The sequence below is a fragment of the Mustela erminea genome, chromosome 6 (genome assembly GCF_009829155.1).
Source record: "Mustela erminea isolate mMusErm1 chromosome 6, mMusErm1.Pri, whole genome shotgun sequence".
Lineage (NCBI taxonomy): Eukaryota > Metazoa > Chordata > Mammalia > Carnivora > Mustelidae > Mustela > Mustela erminea.
Window position 1 is genome coordinate 18,947,067 of NC_045619.1, and position 19,380 is coordinate 18,966,446.

A 19,380-nucleotide genomic window follows, 5' to 3' on the forward strand; every position below is an offset into this window, starting at 1 on the left:
TGCTGGGCAGAAAGCCTGATGTGGGGCTCAATCTCAGGACCCTGGGATCATGACCCGAGCTGAAGGCAGAGGCTTTAACCCACTGAGCCACCCAGGCTCCCCACTTGTGAATAGTTTAAACAATCTGATCAGAAGCCCCAAGACTGTCAGAATAGATAACAAATATGATCTAATGTTATCTGAAAGACTTACACTTCAAACTCAAAATATAAATAAACTGAAAATAAATATATGGATAAAGAAATCATGCAGACAATAATTACAAGAAAGCTAAAGTAGCAAAACAAATAGAAGACAAAATAGATCTTAAAACAAAAAAATGTGACCAGAAATAAAGGAGAACATTTTATAATGGTAAGAGGTCAATCAGTAAGGAATATACATCAATTATAAATGTATATGTACCTAATAATAGAGCACCAAAATACACAAAGAAAAATCTGACCAAAATGAGGGCAAAAGCAGGTAATTCAATAGTTGGAAACTTCAATACTTGACTTTCAATAATGGATAGAGCAACTAGACAGAAAAGTCACAAGGATATAGGAGACTTGAACAACACTCTAAGCCAGCTAGACACACTAATAGATATATAGACTGTGACCCACCAGCAGCAAAATATACAATCTTCTCAAATGCACATAGAACATTCTCTAGGACAGGCCATACACTGAGCTATAAAACAAACTTCGACACACTTAAAATGATAGAAAAAAATGCAAAATATCTCTCTGTTCACAATGGAATAAAATTAGAAATCAATAACAGGAGAAAATTTGGAAACACAAACTTCACAAATAATGTGAAAATTCAACAACACTTTCCCAACTAACCTCTTGATCAACGATGAAATCAAAGGGAAAATTATAAAATAAATTGAGAAAATGAAGACACAACATACAAAAACTTTAAAGAGACATCTAAAGTGGTATTCAGAGGCAAATTTATAATTTTAAAAGTCTAAATTAAAAAGAAAGAAAAACCAAAAATCAATAACCCTACCTTACACCATAAAACACTAGAAAAAGAAGAGCAACCTAACCTAAAGAAAGAAGAAGGAAGGAAATAATAAACATTAGTGAAATAGAGAATGGTAAAATAATAGAGAAAATCAATGTTTGAAAAGATTGACAAATTGATAAACTCTAGTTAGGTTGGCCAAGAAAAAAAAAGAGAAGACTCAAACTACCAAAATCAGAATTGAAAAAGATGTTATTACTGACTTAACAAAAATTAAAAAAAGATTAGTAAGGAATGCTATGAATATGTATATATATATATATATATATATATATATACACACACACACACACACACACACACATAGCCACACACATACTGGTTCAAGAAAAATTATACATAATCTGCATATATCCATATCAAAGTAAAGAGAAGTAATTATTAATCAAAAAAGCCCACATATAAAAAAAAGGCCCAGGCATCACTGGCATTATTGGTGTATTCTATCAAATACTTAAAGAATCAATACCAATTCTCACAAACTCTTTAAAAGGGAAACACTTCCCAACTCATTTAGTAAATCCAGTATTACTTTGATGTGAAAAGCAGACAAAGACATAACAAGAAAACTATAGATCAACGTTCTTAGGAATATGGATGCAAAATTCCTCAACAAAGTACAAGTAAACAAAGTCTAGCAACATATAAAAAAAAAAAAAAATCATACACCAGGATCTAGTGAGATTCATCCCATAAATGTAAGGTTGGCTTAACATCCAAAAACCAATGTAATACACTATATCCTTTGACTAAAAACCAAGAGCCACATCAATAGACACATTATGCATTTGACAGTAACCATGATTAAACAACACTTAACAAACTAGGAATACAAGGGAAATTCCTCACCTTGATAAAGGGCATCTACCAAAAAATTAGAGCTGACATCACACTTAATGATGAAAGACTGTTTTCCCCTTCAGATGAGGAATAAGATGAGGATGTCCACTCATGCCTCTTTGTTTAACATTGTACTAGAGTTCATAGCCAGGACAATCCTCTAGATGTTATGAACTGGCCACCCTGTATCCATTTTTAACTCACTCCACTACCTGGCCTATACTGGAATTATATGGATCTTTAAAAAACTAAACTCAGAACATGAGACTCTCCTTTTATGCCTCTTCAATGACACCTTGTTCTCAGAATAAAGTGGTCTTGTGTACTACATCTGCCCTGAACCATATAGTACATTTAACTAAGCCTCTTTAAGGCTTTAGATATGCCATGTTCTCTCTCCCTGTGTAAGTTTCTCATAATGGGCCCTCTGGATATCCTGTCCACTTACAACTCTATTCCTTCACCCCATTCACTATCACATGCAAGCTCCTACCCATCCTTCAGATACCTGCTTAGAGTTGGTCCAAAAAAACTATCCTGATTTTTTTAGTCTAGGTACAGTGTCTTCCACTAAGCAACTGCAGCACCCTACACTACATAGTGGTTACAGTATTATAATGACCTGTGTATTTGTCTGATTCTTACACTAAACTGTAAATATGCCTGTCTTCTTCATTGTGACATTTCTAGCATTTGTATAGCACAGTATCAGTATAACAGGTGCTTGATAAATACTTATTAAATACTTAATAAATGTTATTAAAAATAACAGCTACCAGGGTACCTGGGCGACTCTGTTGGTTAAGTATCCAACTATTGATTTTGGCTTGGGTCATGATCTCAGGGTCGTGAGACTGAGCTCTGCCATGGCAGAGGCTGCTTGAGATTCTCTCTTTCTTTCCCTCTGCCCCTTCCCCATCCCCACTGCTCCTGTGTTCACTCGCTCTCTCTCTCTAAAAACAAACAAACAAAACCCTAACATTTATTAAGAGCTTCTATGTGCCAGGCACTATTTTAAGTGCTTTACAAATGTTACCTTAATCCACAAATATTTAATGCAACTCCTGGTATACAGACAAGAAAACTGAGGCACAGGAGTTTTGAAAGAATTGCAAAAGTAATATACTTAAAGGTTGCAGAACAAGATTTGAACTCAGGCGGTCTGGCTACAGAATCCAAGTTTTTAACCACTATGCTATATTCTTAAGTATATGCAAGCATGAAAAAATGCTGTCCTAGATATTTTGAGAAACACAAATATGAGAAGGGGAATGGAATAAGAAAGTACACAGATACATAAAATACCCGATGGAGTTCTGTGTAATACAAGGCTTTCTCGCTTTTAAAATACACAAACAGTAACAAAATCTTTCTGTTTGGTGAGATGGGATTTGTTCACAGAGAAATATTTCAGTATAAAAATTCCTGAATTCAAATGTGTTTGTAACTCAGTTACACAGTGGCAGTTGATATTTATGTTAAAAAAAAAAAAAAACCAAGAAGTTATTTTGGGCACTAAACCATGTTTGAAACTGCTGCATTTATGTTTTTGAAATATTTTTCTATAACTACTAACCTTTCCAACAGGACCAGCTCTTTGACATTCCTTAAGAATTTCCATGCAAGGCCTATGTTTTTCTGCTTTAAAGAAACTAAAAGATATTATGACTGTTGGGTGTTTGGATCTATAAATAATTAAAGTAAAAAGACCTTACTCACCATCCCCCACAATTAATTTAAAGTTTAGGGGGAAAAAAACCTTGTATGAGTATTTAATAACAACAGTAGTTATTACTTAAACATTACTGTCTGCTTCATAAAGAAGTCACTTCCCCATTACAAGAATATTTAATAATGTCTTAACTAGTTCCATTATAAGAATTCTTAATGTACCTAATCAAACATAACAAGAATAAAAACTCACTTTGCATATTCAACTAGAAGAAATATTGCTCTTGATAAAATTTGTGAGTCACTAAAACCAGTTTAATGACTTGCGATTAAAGCAATACACTTTTTAAGGACAAGGAACAGCTTCCAAAAGGAAGAGTGGCCATTTGCTGATGATAATCCAGAATGCTCAAGGTTCTTTCAAGTCTATAGAGTTTTTCTAACAAGTGTAAAATAATATTGTTATATATTTATTTTAATGGAAAATGTTAAAATAATAGCCCGTTTGCTTATTCATGATAAATGAAATGTGAGTGAGCTTGAATTTTTCTCTGAAAATTGGAGAGGTAAATAGATTTAATGATGCCTAAATAATATTCATAGGAAAGTACATGTTAGAACAGTCTGCAGAGGAAATATACATAATCTCATTCCCTAAAAAGTATTTAAAATTGATCCAACACCTTACACCAGTTAGAATGGCCAAAATTAGCAAGACAGGAAACAACATGTGTTGGAGAGGATGTGGAGAAAGGGGAACCCTCTTACACTGTTGGTGGGAATGCAAGTTGGTGCAGCCACTTTGAGAACAGTGTGGAGATTCCTTAAGAAATTAAAAAAAGAGCTTCCCTATGACCCTGCAATTGCACTACTGGGTATTTACCCAAAAGATACAGATGTAGTGAAAAGAAGGGCCATCTGTACCCCAATGTTTATAGCAGCAATGGCCACAATTGCCAAACTGTGGAAAGAACCAAGATGCCCTTCAACAGACGAATGGCTAAGGAAGATGTGGTCCATATACACTATGGAGTATTATGCCTCCATCAGAAAGGATGAATACCCAACTTTTTTTTTTATCAAAATGTTAAAGAAACACAAGAATTTTAATGTTATCCTCAGACATAGGCATTATATGTTATTCAGATAGTTATTTATTAAAAATATTTGCCAAATTCAAGTGAACTTGAAATTCAATTTTCACAGAGTGTTGGTGTTGAAGACATACTGGCAGGAGGCAAAACCACTCAAGGTCAGAGGTTTACTTTTTATTTGTCAAAGAGAGAATATAAGCAGAGGGAGCAGCAGGCAGAGGGCGAAGAAGGCTCCCTGCTGAGAGGAGCCCAATGTGGGCCTCTATCCCAGGACCCTGAGATCATGACCTGAGCTGAAGGCAGGGAGACCCTTAACTAACTGAGCCACCTAGGTGCCCCTCAAGGTGGGAGGTTTAATTGATGATTATCCCAGCATAGACTTTCAGTGGGCTAAATCTCCAACTAAAGGAATAACTGGAAGAAGACAACAAGAAAAATTACTTGTCTTACAACTTGGCAGTGAGTTTATGGGAAAGGAGGTTTTCCCAATAATTTTAACAAATCAGTTCAGAGGCATTTGCAAGCTAAAATCATATCATCTAGGTAGTTCAAAAAGGCTATTAGTGGTACTTCCATTTAAAGGTGTCCCAGGGGCACCTGGGTGGCTCAGTGGGGTAAGCTGCTGCCTTCGGCTCAGGTCATGATCTCAGGGTCCTGGGATCAAGTCCCGTGTCAGGCTCTCTGCTCAGCAGGGAGCCTGCTTCCCTCTCTCTCTCTCTATCTGCCTGCCTCTCCGCCTACTTGTGACCTCTCTCTGTCAAATAAATAAATAAAATCTAAAGGTGACCCAGGTTATTAGTTTCCTCAGTAACTTGGAAAAAAACAAATGCAAAAATGCTATCCACTCTCAAGTGAGGTTTCAGTGAATACTGCAGATGACATTCCAAAGAATGGGAGCCCACAGTCAAAAATCACAAACACAGGAGGAAACAGTACAATATGAATGAACACCATAGTTTAAAAAAAAAAAAAGAAAAAGGTGAAACCACCAGCAAAACTTTTAGGTACTGGATTTATCGGACAGATAATAAAATGGCTATTTAGCATTTTTAAAATATGTACTTTTAAAAAAGGAAAGATTAAGGGGCACCCAGATGGCACAGTCCAACTCTTAGTTTCAGTTTGGATTGTGATTTCAGGGCCACTAGATCAAGCCTCGAGTCAGGCTCCAGGCTCAGAGCGCAGTTTGCTTGAGATTCTCTCTCCCTCTGCTCTTCCTGCTCATGCTCTCCCCTTAGAATAAATAAATGGGTCTTTTAAAAATGATAAAAGGATAAAATATAAAGTGCTATAAAATTAAACAAGTAGACTTAAAAAATAAAATAAATTATTCAGAAATGAAAAAAATATTAAAATAAAAATAGTTGTTATGTTTAATGGATAATTAGATACTTCCAAGAAGATAGTGAACTAGATGATGGATCTGAAGAATTTATCCAGAATGCAATACAGTGAGAGAAAGAGAAAATAGAAAAAAGACAGAAAGAACAGAGACCAAAAATCTAATACAATTTAAATAATTGGAGTTCTAGGGATAGAGGAGAAAGAATGGGTAGAGGCAGTATCTGAAGAGAAAAAGAATGAGATATTTTCTGACCTGATGGAAAACATCAATTTCAGACTCATGAATCCAAGGCATAATAAATATAAAGATTTATATTTAAGCTAGATTATCTAGCTTAAAGTACATAATGCCACTGACTACCAGAAAAATCTTAAAAGCTATCAGAAGGAAAGGAAAGATAATTAGGTTGACAATTGACTTCTAAAGAACAACAACGGAAGCCAGAAAACCATGGGATATTTCAGTGTGGTGAGAGAATATGTCTACCAATCTAGAATTATAAACTTAGCAAAAATAACTCTGAAGAATGAAATAGAGAAAGAAGTATTTTCAGATGAGGAAAACTGAGAGAGTTTGTGTCAAAAGATACTCTTCTAAAAAATTCAACAGATGTATTGCAGGCAAAAGGAAACCAATTCCACATGGAAGATGCAAAAGGGATTAAAGAAAAAAGGAAGTGGTAAACATGTGGGTAAATATAAACAATATTGAATGCATAACACAATACTTTTTGGGGGGTTTAAAACAGGGTAGAACACTGATTTCTAATAAAAATTACATATATGTCAGGAAGGTCATAATAAGATTTATAGGTTTAATAAGATCATTGTTTAAAAGGAGTGAAATTGTAATTTAAGATTTTGATAAGCAGGCACCTGGAAATGTGAAAGTAACCAATAAAAGAAAAGATACAGAATATTTAACTTTCAAATCTGTAGAGAAAAATGAGTGAAGAAAAAACATCCAATCAATATTTTAAAAAGATTAACAAGAAACATATAAGGTGGGACAGATAGAAAGCACACAAACAGAACAGTAGAAATTATTCCAAATAGAGATATCCTTCACTTCTGAGCTCATAATATTTTTGACATGCATATGATTTGTAAAAAAAAAAATAAAATCTGAAATGAAAAATCAATTATAACATATCCACATTATGTACCAGCAAAAATGTTAAGTTCAGGGTATGGTCAGGAAACAGATTTTACAGTTCTTTTTTTTTTAATTTATTTTTATTTATTTTCAGCATAACAGTATTCATTGTTTTTGCACCACACCCAGTGCTCCATGCAATCCATGCCCTCTCTAATACTCACCACCTGGTTCTCCCAACCTCCCACTCCCTGCCCCTTTAAATCCCTCAGATTGTTTTTCAGAATCCATAGTCTCTCATGGTTCACCTCCCCTTCCAATTTCCCTCAACTCCCTTCTCCTCTCTAACTCCCCTTGTCCTCCATGCTGTTTGCTATGCTCCACAAATAAGTGAAACCATATGACAATTGACTCTCTCTGCTTGACTTATTTCACTCAGCATAATCTCTTCCAGTCCCGTCCATGTTGCTACAAAAGTTGGGTATTCATCCTTTCTGATGGAGGCATAATACTCCATAGTGTATGTGGACCACATCTTCCTTAGCCATTCGTCTGTTGAAGGGCATCTTGGTTCTTTCCACAGTTTGGCAATTGTGGCCATTGCTGCTATAAACATTGGGGTACAGATGGCCCTTCTTTTCACTACATCTGTATCTTTTGGGTAAATACCCAGTAGTGCAATTGCAGGGTCATAGGGAAGCTCTTTTTTTAATTTCTTAAGGAATCTCCACACTGTTCTCAAAGTGGCTGCACCAACTTGCATTCCCACCAACAGTGTAAGAGGGTTCCCCTTTCTCCACATCCTCTCCAACACATGTTGTTTCCTGTCTTGCTAATTTTGGCCATTCTAACTGGTGTAAGGTGGTATCTCAATGTGGTTTTAATTTGAATCTCCCGGATGGCTAGTGATGATGAACATTTTTTCATGTGTCTGATAGTCATTTGTATGTCTTCATTGGAGAACTGTCTGTTCATATCTTCTGCCCATTTTTTTATATGATTATCTGTTTTGTGTGTTGAGTTTGAGGAGTTCTTTATAGATCCTGGATATCAACCTTTTGTCTGTACTGTCATTTGCAAATATCTTCTCCCATTCTGTGGGTTGCCTCTTTGTTTTCTTGACTGTTTCCTTTGCTGTGCAGAAGCTTTTGATCTTGATGAAGTCCCAAAAGTTCATTTTCGTTTTTGTTTCCTTTGTCTTTGGAGACATATCTTGAAAGAAGTTGCTGTGGCTGATATCGAAGAGGTTACTGCCTATGTTCTCCTCTAGGATTCTGATGGATTCCTGTCTCACACTGAGGTCTTTCATCCATTTTGAGTTAATCTTTGTGTATGGTGTAAGAGAATGGTCGAGTTTCATTCTTCTACATATAGCTGTCCAGTTTTTCCAACACCATTTATTGAAGATACTGTCTTTTTTCCACTGTATATTTTTTCCTGTTTTGAATACCCAGCTTTTGTAGCAACATGGGCGGGACTGGAAGAGATTATGCTGAGTGAAATAAGTCAAGCAGAGAGAGTCAAGTATCATATGGTTTCATTTATTTGTGGAGCATAACAAATAACATGAAGGACATATGGAGATGGAGAGGAGAAGGGAGTTGAGGGAAATTGGAAGGGGAGGTGAACCATGAGAAACTATGACTCTGAAAAACAACCTAAGGATTTTGAAGGGGCGGGGGGTGGGAGGTTGGAGGAACCACATGGTAGGTATTAAGGAGGGCATGTATTGCATGGAGCACTGGGTGTGGTGCAAAAACAATGAATACTGTTATGCTGAAAAGAAATTTAAAAAAAAAATGATCCAACAACTAAAAGTAGGCTTACCTTTGGAACTGAATTGGAGGTCCATCTTTGTAGCTAGAACAAATATAGAAAATCATTAAAAATAAGTTTACTAGAGTAAACTTCTAATTTGGACCTATTTAGGAAAAGGTCAGTTTGAATCAGTTAAAAGGATGGACTTGAGAATAATTCAGAATAAAGTGCTATTATTTTTAAGAAATTTAGTAATTTGATTGAAAACATTTAGCAAAATTTTGGTGAGTAAAATTTTTCAGAATCAAGATTTAATAAGGAATAATAACAAAGACCCATAATTACTTTTCCATTTTGGAAAAGAGTTTATTCTCAAATTTAAAATGCCCCATGTATTTTTAATAACTATTCCTTAGGAAACACTTTGTTTATATGTAGCCCAAAGTTAAACTTTTTTCTATCTTATACAAAGGGTTACAAATTCTTAATAATATTTCTATGTATCATAAAACTATGGGACCGTTTCAACATCTATGAATGTAATATTTGCAAAATAACAAATTATTTTGTGACTATGTGACTGGTTCCAGATAGTTCAAGAATATTACTCTCTAAACCACAACTGCAAATTTTCAGTAAAAATTAAAACTTTTTTCCTAGGGAAAGAAGTAATGGCTAAAAAAGAAAACCAAATGATCAGGAATAAAAACAAAAATTTTAAATGCTCCTGTCTGTGAGTGTTAAAGATGGATAAATTACTCATTAACTTTGTTAGCTGAAGAGAAAGTAATTTTGAGTAGTTACTGTAAAAGGTCATATGGAAAACAAATTTCCTCTGTGTCAATAGGTTAACAAAATGTTATGCTTGCTGACTCTGTATAAAGAGGCAACTCAGAGAGCACTTGACCTGATTAGCTCATCAGCAGCCCATTAGGAGGTTTTTCTTGGAAAAGAAATGGGGAACCCATTTGCACCATTTTTATCACCTTCCCAACTTTCGTATGCTGTTGTGTATCAGATGCTTAGCTACTAGTGGGCCCTTGGTATGCAATTATTGGTATATCTGAGTTTGGGTTTAAAATTTCAGGGATCCAATGGCTTCTGGGTTCTAGAGAAAACTAAAAAGGCAAAATATTTCACCCAAATATTATCTTTGTTACCGACTTCATTTTATATATATAGATGGCTCATTTTCCCTCTTTATGCCAAGATATATAATATATAGAGATAAATTATATATACAGGCATATAATTATATATACCATTTGTATAAATCATTTTCCCATATACTGGGTAGGGAGAGGAAGAGAGAAAGAGAAGATACCACATTATAAGTACTTATTGAATGTTTGTAGCTATCAGCCCCCAACTAGACTCTGAATATCTCCAGATTAGAAAATTTGCACCTCAAGTTCTAACATGGTTTTCTGAACGCATTTTTCTATTGACTGTTTACAAGGACTTTCAGAATAAATTTATTTTTCCTACAGTGGTGGCAACAGGTATATCCACATTTTGTTTCAGTGCTCATTTATAATCATTTCTCCACTTCTAATAAATAAGAAGGAGTTAGAAAAACAAAAAACATCTAAACATCCACATTCTTAAGGTTTGCCTTAGAAATTTCCACTTCTAACTTCTTTTTAAACCCAAATGATTTCTCACACTTGTATACTACTAAAAATGCCCGTGTATAAATAAGACCTTAGGATCTTCTTCCTTATCTTATCTTTAGGTTAAAAAAAAAATTTTATTTTGCATATTTAAATGTTGCAGTTCAACTGCTTTACTTTTTATTGTGCAGCAGATGCTTACCCTTCATTTCCTAAGTCAATTCTTTTCAGTGGAATTCACCATTTAAATGTTTGTTATTGTTTCTCAGTTTTTTTTAATGATTGTTAAAAATTTGAAAATGGACAAATACAAAGGTTCTGCAACAAAGAAAGATATAAATATTGTAGTTAATAATAAAGATAAAACCATTTTCATGGAAGATTTATATGAAGATATAATACACAGTAAAGCTACAAAAATAATTATTTCTATATGTATGTAGAGAAATGTGATTTGAAAATAATTAAGTCCTAAGACATAAGTAGAAAAAAATTTAAAAGCTCTACTGAAGTAAATAATGTAATAAATATCTTATACATGAGTAGAAGTAGAAATTAAAATAGTAACAACACTGCAGAGGGGCAAAATCACTTATGTGGTAGACAAGCTTGAGAGACTCTTCTACAACATAATGTAAAGGAACCAAAAGATGAAAGGGATAGACAGGAGGGATTCAGTTCCTAAAGCAATGATTGGAAGAAATGGAACACTGGTGATAAAGATGCAATAAAATGAATATTTTATTTAGCCTGGGGGTGAGGCGGAATCCTGAAATTGGTAAAATAAAATGATTTACTTTGTACCAGGAAAAAATAATTTTTAGAAGTTGTCACCTCAAAACATCCTGGTGATATTTTTAAATTTCAAGGAAAAGGAAAGAATTCTGTAAGCAATCAGGTAAATTCAAAAGATTCCCTACAACCTCAAATTTCAGAAATGGAAGGTTAGTTTATTCATACCAACTCTGTTAAAATCATTTTCTTAGAAACATCAAAGAATTCAAAGGATAGTGAGAAGGAAATGCCAAGACAAACTAGAAGAAAGTGGATATCTAGAAAAGTGAATAGCCACAAAGCTGCTTTCTCCCTGAGGACATCTGCTGATCCAGATAAGACGGAATTGCAATTAAATGACATGAAGAGGCATGAGTCGATAAGTCAAAGTCTAGACCCCACCAGACCTGAGGAACTTTATATGAGATAAGCACCTCAAACTAAAATTATGAAGTAAAGTAAATCCACCTTCATAACTACAACCCACATGCAAGGAACCTAAGGAAGGTGGGATTTCATGCAGAGCAAAACAGAGGGGAGAAAATAGAATAAGAAAAAACTGTCTCTTAAAAATGGTAACCACAAATGGTCTCTTGCATAGATTTTCAGCCCTAACTCACATCAGTGGGGTGGTCCAGGAAACCTCAAGCACTAAATTTAATTTAAAGTGGTTCTGTACTGTTTATGCTTCTGGGGATCTGACAGGCACAAATACAAATCTTAACTAGATGCAAAAACTTTACCCTATGCCCCAGGGCATCCTCACAAATAATTTTTCAAAGACAATTGGTAGTACATAATCAAAAATAAGTAAGCCCACGAGGAAACATGATACCATGAGTGAGAACAGAAACACAAACAGCCAGCAAAAAGAGATCCACAAAAATGTCACATATTGAAATAATCAGAGGATTATATAACAAATGGGCTTGCAAAGTTTAAAGAAATAAGATCAAGATTGAAAATATCTGAAAGGAAGTAGAAATTACATAAAGTGATCTACAGAATATGAAAAATAGACAATGAAAATAGAATACTTAATTTTAAAAACTCAAGTGGATGTGTTTAATAACAGACTGAACAAAGCAAAAGAGAGAATTACTAAACTGGAAAATAGAACATAATAATTCACCCAAAATGTAGCATAGAGAGAAGGAGAAATACAGAAAATAATAAGGGAGTGGAGACACAAAAGAAGATATATATGGGCAATGATTAATTTGAGAAGGAGAGAAGAGCTGTATATTAAAGACAGTATTTGAAGAAATGAAAGTGTTAATTTTCCAGGGATGATGAAAGATACCAATCCACATATTCAAATGAAACTGCAGTAATCAGAGGCATGGATAAAATAGTTCCCAATCCAAGTAATGTGAAAGGTATTAATACCTGGAAAAAATATAAGGAATTCTAACAATCCTTTAAGAATTTGAAAATTGAGATTGAAAAGAAGTCCAAAAGAAAAATGAGAAAAGGAGATGAACAGGCAATTCACAGAAGAAGAAACCTGAATGGACAATATACATATGAAAAGATAACCAACTCAGCAGTAATCAGGAAAATGCAAATTAAAATAATGAGATACAGTTCACATTCACCAAATTAGCAACAATTTTAAAAGTATGACAAAATCAAGTGTTGAAAAGATTTTGGAGAAGTCAGTATTCTTATATACTACTGATGGAAGCAGGAATTAGTACAGCCACTTTGGAGGACAATTTGATGGTATATTAACTCAAAATACTCATACCTTATGGTCTCAAAATTCCTATTGTAGAATTTTTTTCTTAAAAAAATAATTGGTGCATAATGAGACATTTACAACCATATTAATTACAATGTTATTCATAATAATGAAAAACTGAAAGAAAATTACATGCTCATCAACAGAGGAAGTGACTATGCAGCATCCCATTTGATGGAAGATTGTGCTATAGTTCAAAGAATCTAACACGATCTATACTTTTGATTGTGAATAGATCAGAGAAGTATGTTATTGAATAAAGAAGCACCTCAACTAGAAGCATAACAGTCTGAGGTTGGGGTTTTGGAAGAGAAGAAAACAGGTAAAGGAGTAGAGACAAAGAGGATTTTAGCTTTATCTGTTGTATTTATAGTTTTCCAAACGGAATGCCTTCATATTTTGCTGTGTAATTAAAAATTAATATTTTTAAAGTTTAATAATAAAAATTAGTAAGCCTGATAACAGGATATTCTTACAACAGAGTTTTCATCAGTTGTTAAATTTAAATTCAAAGTGCAATCTTTTGCAACATCATATAGCTATACTCCACTTTTTGTATCAAAGTATGTTATTTGGTGCCTGAGTTCTTTCATTCAGCCTTGGTTAAAATAATAGCTGTAATGATAGTGATGTGTTTCAACATTATTTAATGAGAAACTATGAATTGTTAACATCAGTGCTTTTAAAAATGCAAAGCTTTGGGCTCGCTATTGCTCCTTGTTCTAGCTAGGTAATGAAGGAGTTTAGATAATATGTGTGATAATATACCAGTTACTATAAAATTTAAATTAAAACTATACTTATTCTGTATCATGTTATCTTAAAGTTAAATTTCTATCTAAGTTTACAAAATAAGACAGTTTTCCTGTAATAGTCAAAGGTTTGTTTTAATAATTTCAAGGACTGTTGACTTTTAAAATGCTGAGAATATAAATTCTTGTTATAGGAAACTACATTTGTTAGAATGTTGGCCTTAGAGAATTGTCTTTGTTCACATGAAACTGTAAACCACGTTTGTCATAGTTTGCATGTTCTGTAAGTTTACAATAGTCTGACACTCCCCCTGACCTTCTCCCCACTCCAACCTTAATTTCAATTAACTCACACAGAGTAGATGGCTTTTCTTTCCTTTTTCTTTCTTTCTTTCTTTTTTTTTTCAGTATGAAAAAATATAGAAGACTTTTTTTCTTGTAGAACTTATTTTTGCAATTAAATTAAGTGATTCAAACAGATTACTTTGAAGGTACAAAGTAGAATCTTATTCCATTACACATGATTCATCAAGAACTTAATTTAAAGTAAAAGTTATAAATAGAACATCATAAACATAGCAATTAACATTCTGCTTTTCCCTTTACAACAATAAGTTCCTTCCTGAGAAAGATTTAAATAGAAAAGTAAAAACAGAAAAAAAAAAATACTAAAAGAAAGCATGAGGTTTAAAAAGAAAACCTCTTGAGTAGAGAAAGTCTGACTAAAACCATAAAAGATTGATGAATTAAACTATATATGGATAAAAATCCTAAATTTCCTAAAGAAATAAACAAAGTAAAAGCACAAAAAATAAACTGGAAGAAAATTCACAATACATATTACAAAGGGCTAAGTTCATAAAATGTATAATTTTGTGAACACATAAAACCAAAACCAACAAGAAAAGTGAGCAAAGGTCATGAGCAGATAAGAAGAATATACAAATTAATTTTTAAAGTAAAATGAAAAACTACGAGATATTAATTTTCACTTATCAAATGAGAAAAAAACTTATAAGTTTCATAAAAAAAGAAACAGGCACTCATATATTAGTGGGAATTTCACATGGCATAATCCCTATGAGAGCCACTGACATTGTCTGTTAACATTTTAAATGCACAAAATTGTCCTTCCCACATCCTACTTCTAGTATTGTTAGTCAAATACATTCAAATAATGCGCAAAGAAGTTGTACAAACAATTCACTGTAGCACTCCTCCTAATAACAAAAATCTGGAAACCACCTAAATTCCCATCAATTGCTACAATAAGTCATGGTGCATCTCTAGGATGGAATGCAAAATACAATCATGGAATAATATCCAAGACATCTTGTTATATGGAAAAGGCAAAGTACAGAGCAGTATGCAAAAATACTATGTGTGGGTCTGTTTTTAGACTGTATTTATGTATAAGAACAGGTATACATGACATCATAGGAAATATAAAAAACCAACAGCAGTGACAGGACTGAAGCGCAAGGGTAGGAAGGGAACTTCTAGTTGTACACTAGTTGATGCCTTTTGAGTTGTTTTTTGTTTGTTTGTTTGTTTGTTTGTCTTGCCAAGAACACATATTACCTGTTTAAAAAGGAATTATTAAAATTTGGTGGGAGGGGAGAATATATAAGTACATGTAAGTGCTTGATAAATTGGGCAATCTGGGTATAATATAATTTTATAGAAGGATTAATTTAAGAATTGCCACAAAAACAAAACAAACAAAACTTCAGAAACTAAGCAGTATAGTAACTAGGGATTGTAATGTGCAAACCCGGTTAGATAAGAGCACATAAATGTGGTCAGTTGAATTTTATAACCCTGGAACTGCAGCTACCTTTCTCTTCTGTGGAGTTGTGTCTAAGTTCTGGGAATCTGACATTGACTGCAGGGGAGGAAATAGAGCAGTTCTAGCGCTGGAATCATCTCTCTACACAGATGTCCACAGAGACTTCCCTATCCCAGTTGTTCTTCAGTGATAGCATAATGAGAAATGGTCCTCTTTCCAATCTAAATAGCTGCTTCAGGATCTGCAGTTCTCTTTGCTTCCTCCATACCATCTGAGAATAGAAGAGGATTCTTTCTCCACCTTTGATCATGCTATGTTAAGGAATATGACTCTCTGTAAGGCTGGCATGACTTTATCTTCTTGGATATGAAAGGCATGATGTCCAAGTCAACTCCCAACCCATCCCCAAGCTTCTCTAAGGTCTGGCACCTCCCCAGCTGTCAGCCTGGAAAGTAGAGAGCAGGAACTCTTTCTCTGGGCCCCCCAGATTCCCTGCTTTCATAGGTATCTCTCCATAGAACCTCTCTCCTCTCATCCTTCAGGAATCTTTTTTTGTCTGGTAAAACAAGAAGCAATCCAATCTTTCTCATTTTTCTCAGAAACATTTTGTCTATACCCTGAGTCTTCCAACTTCACCTAAGTCCTAGGCTTTAAGAACATGCCCCCCCCATTTTTTTTACCATGTTACCTCACTTACCTGACAAAAAGATCTCAGAGGCAACTCTCCTCCTGACAGTAGAGATTCTAAGAAGAGAAAAAAAGCATAGGTTATTAGTTTAAGATTAAATATTAACCCACACTCAAAATAATGGGAGACATTTAAAGTGGTAGGACAGGGATTGGAACCAAGCACTCTGGCTGCAAGAGTGTCATTATATATAATCATTATTACTATAGTCTTCACGTCTACTCACAAAACACCTCTTGCTGTCCATTGCACAATATAGTGCATTAGGACAAATTTTCATCTCCAAATGAACTTCAAGAATACTATTTGATAGAGAAAGATGACTGGGTGTTCAAGATAAAAGCTAATGTCCTGGATGGTTTTAGAAAATATATAAAGACAGAATGCAGAAGACACTCTCATACTTTCACCTTCTGGTTAGTGAAATCTCCCTGTTTCCAAGGTAGATGACAACATGGGAAGGGGTAGATAGATCCTACCTTTTACCAGCTCAACCCCATATTCCTCCTCTGGGCCCTTTCCACAATTTGATTATTGGAAATTCTTCCCAATATAGGCCAAATTATTGGCCAGTAAGCCAGGGTTCAGTACTACTATAACTTCATATTTCTTCTAGTGTCTTCATTAGTCTTTTATTCACATATAATGTATTATTTGTTTCAACGGTACATGTCTGTGATTCCTCAGTTTTACACAATTCACAGCACTCACCACAATATATACCTTCCCCAGTGTCCATCAGCCAGTGATCCCATCCCTCCCACCCTTCTCCCCTCCAGCAACACTAAGTTTGCTTCCTGAGATTAAGAGTCTCTTATGGTTTGTCTGCTTCTCTGGTTTTATTTTATTTTCCCCTCCCTTCATCTATGATCCTCTCACTTGGTTCTCAAATTCCTCATATGAGTGAGATCATATGATAATGTTTTTCTCTGACTATTTCACTTAGCATAATACCCTCTAGTTCCATCCATGTCAATGCAAATGGCAAGATTTCATTTCTTATGATGGCTGGCCACATAGTATTCCATCGTGTGTGTGTGTGTGTGTGTGTGTGTGTGTGTGTGTGTGTGTATAATTTGGCTATGGCTATTTTTATTGCTGCTATAAATGTTTCAGTGCACATGCCCCTTCGGATCACTACATTTGTATCTTTACGATAAATACCCAGTAGTGTGATTGCTGGGTCATAGGGTAGCTCTATTTTCAACTTTTTGAGGAACCTCCATACTGTTTTCCAGAGGGGCTGCAACAGCCTGCATTCCCAACAGCAGTGTAGGAGGGGTCCCCTTTCTCCAGAAAACATCTGTCATTTCCTGACTTGTTAATTTTAGCCATTCTGACTGGTGTGAGGTGGTATCTCTCTGTGGTTTTGATTTCTATTTCCCTGATGCTGAAGTGATTTTGAGCACTTTTTCATGTGTCTGTTGGCCGTTTGGATGTCTTCATTGCCAAAAGCCTGTTCATGTCTTCTGCCCATTTCTTGATTGGATTATTTGTTCTTTGGGTGTCGAGTTTGATAAGTTCTTTCTAGATTTTAGACACTAGCCCTTTATCTGATCTGTCATTTGCCAATATCTTCTCCCATTCTATAAATTGTCTTTTGGTTTTGTTGACTGTGTCCTTTGCTGTGTGTGCAAAAGCTTTGGATCTTGATGAAGTCCCAGTAGTTCATTTTTGCCCTTGCTTCCCTTGCCTTTGGCAATGTTTCTAGGAAGAAGGATTTTTGTTTGTTTGTTTTGTTTCCTTTTGAAAATTTTGTTTATTTATTTGACAGAGAAAGAGATCACAAGTAGGCAGAGAGGCAGGCAGAGAGAGGGGTAAGCAGGCTCCCTGCTGAGCAGAGAGCCTGATGAGGGGCTCTATTCCAGGACTCTGTGATCATGTCCTGAACTGAAGGCAGAGGCTTTAACCCACTGAGCTACCCAGGTGCTCCTAGGAAGAAGTTGCTGCAGCTGAGGTCCAAGAGGTTGCTCCCTGTGCTTTCAAGGATTTTGGTGGATTTCTGTCTCACGTTGAGGTCTTCCATCCATTCAGGGTCTATTTTTGTGTGTGGTGTAAGGAAATGGTCCAGGTTCATTCTTCTGCATGTGGCTGTCCAATTTTCCCATCACCATTTGTTGAAGAGACTCTCTTTTTCCCATTGGAGCTTCTTTCTTGCTTTGTTGAAGATTAGTTGACCAAAGAGGTGAGGGTCCATTTCTGGGCTCTCTATTCTGTTCTGTTGATCTGTGTGTCTGCTTTTGTGCCAGCACCATAATGTCTTGAGGATCACAGCTTTGTAATAGAGCTTGAAGTCCAGAATTGTGATGCCACCAACTTTGGCTTTCTTTTTCAACATTCCTCTGGCTATTTGTGGTCTTTTCTGGTTCATACAAATTTGAGGATAATTTGTTTCATTTCTTTGAATAAAGTTGATGGTATTTTGTTAGGGATTGCATTAAATGTGTAGATTTTCACAGTATCCATTCTTCCAATCCATGAGCATGGAACATTTTCCCATTTCTTTGTGTCTTCTTCAATTTCTTCAATGACTATTCTATAATTTTCTGAGTACAGATTGATTGCCTCTTGGGTTAGGCTTTTTCCTGGGTATCTTATGGTTTTGGGTGCACTTGTAAATGGGATCAACTCCTTATTTCTTTCTTCTGTCTTGTTTTTGGTGTAAAGAAATGCAGCTGATTTCTGTGCATGGATTTTATATCCTGACACTTTACTGAATTCCTGTAGTAGTTCTAGCTATTTTGGAGTGGAGTCTTTTGGGTTTTCTACATAAAGTATCAGATCAACTGCAAAGAGTGAGAGTTGACTTCTTTGCTGATTGGGATGTCTTTTATTTCTTTTTATGGTCTGATTGCTGAGGCTAGGACTTCTAGTATTGTGTTGAATAGCAGTGGTGATAGTGGACAGCCCTGCCATGTTCCTGACCTTAGGGGCAGAGCTCTCAGTTTTTCCCCATTGAGATGATATTTGCTGTGGGTTTTTCATAGATGGCTTTGATGATATTGAGGTATGTACCCTCTATGCCTACACTGTGAAGGGTTTTGATCCAGAAAGGATGCTGTACTTTGTTGAATGCTTTTTCAGCATCTAGTGAGAGTATCACATGTTTCTTGTTCTTGCTATTATCAATGTATTAATATCAGTACCTGTATCCATATCTGTGTATCTGTATCACGGATTGATTTGTGGATGTTGAA

General features: G+C 35.0%; 1 long non-coding RNA gene across 2 annotated transcripts in view; it reads right to left on the minus strand.

Moving 5' to 3' along the window:
- Nucleotides 1-10,706, minus strand: part of LOC116592934 — a 91,165-nt gene extending 80,459 nt beyond the window's left edge. The window contains exons 1-2 of one of the 2 annotated variants that reach the window (XR_004286661.1): nucleotides 10,639-10,706; nucleotides 8,893-8,925 (exon numbers count right to left, since the gene is read on the minus strand). This is a non-coding gene — a long non-coding RNA (uncharacterized LOC116592934). Of the gene's footprint in view, nucleotides 1-3,436; nucleotides 3,515-8,892; nucleotides 8,926-10,638 lie in introns of those variants that run through there. The other variant, XR_004286662.1, reaches the window with a different exon arrangement.
- Between the last annotated feature and the right edge of the window lie 8,674 nt (nucleotides 10,707-19,380).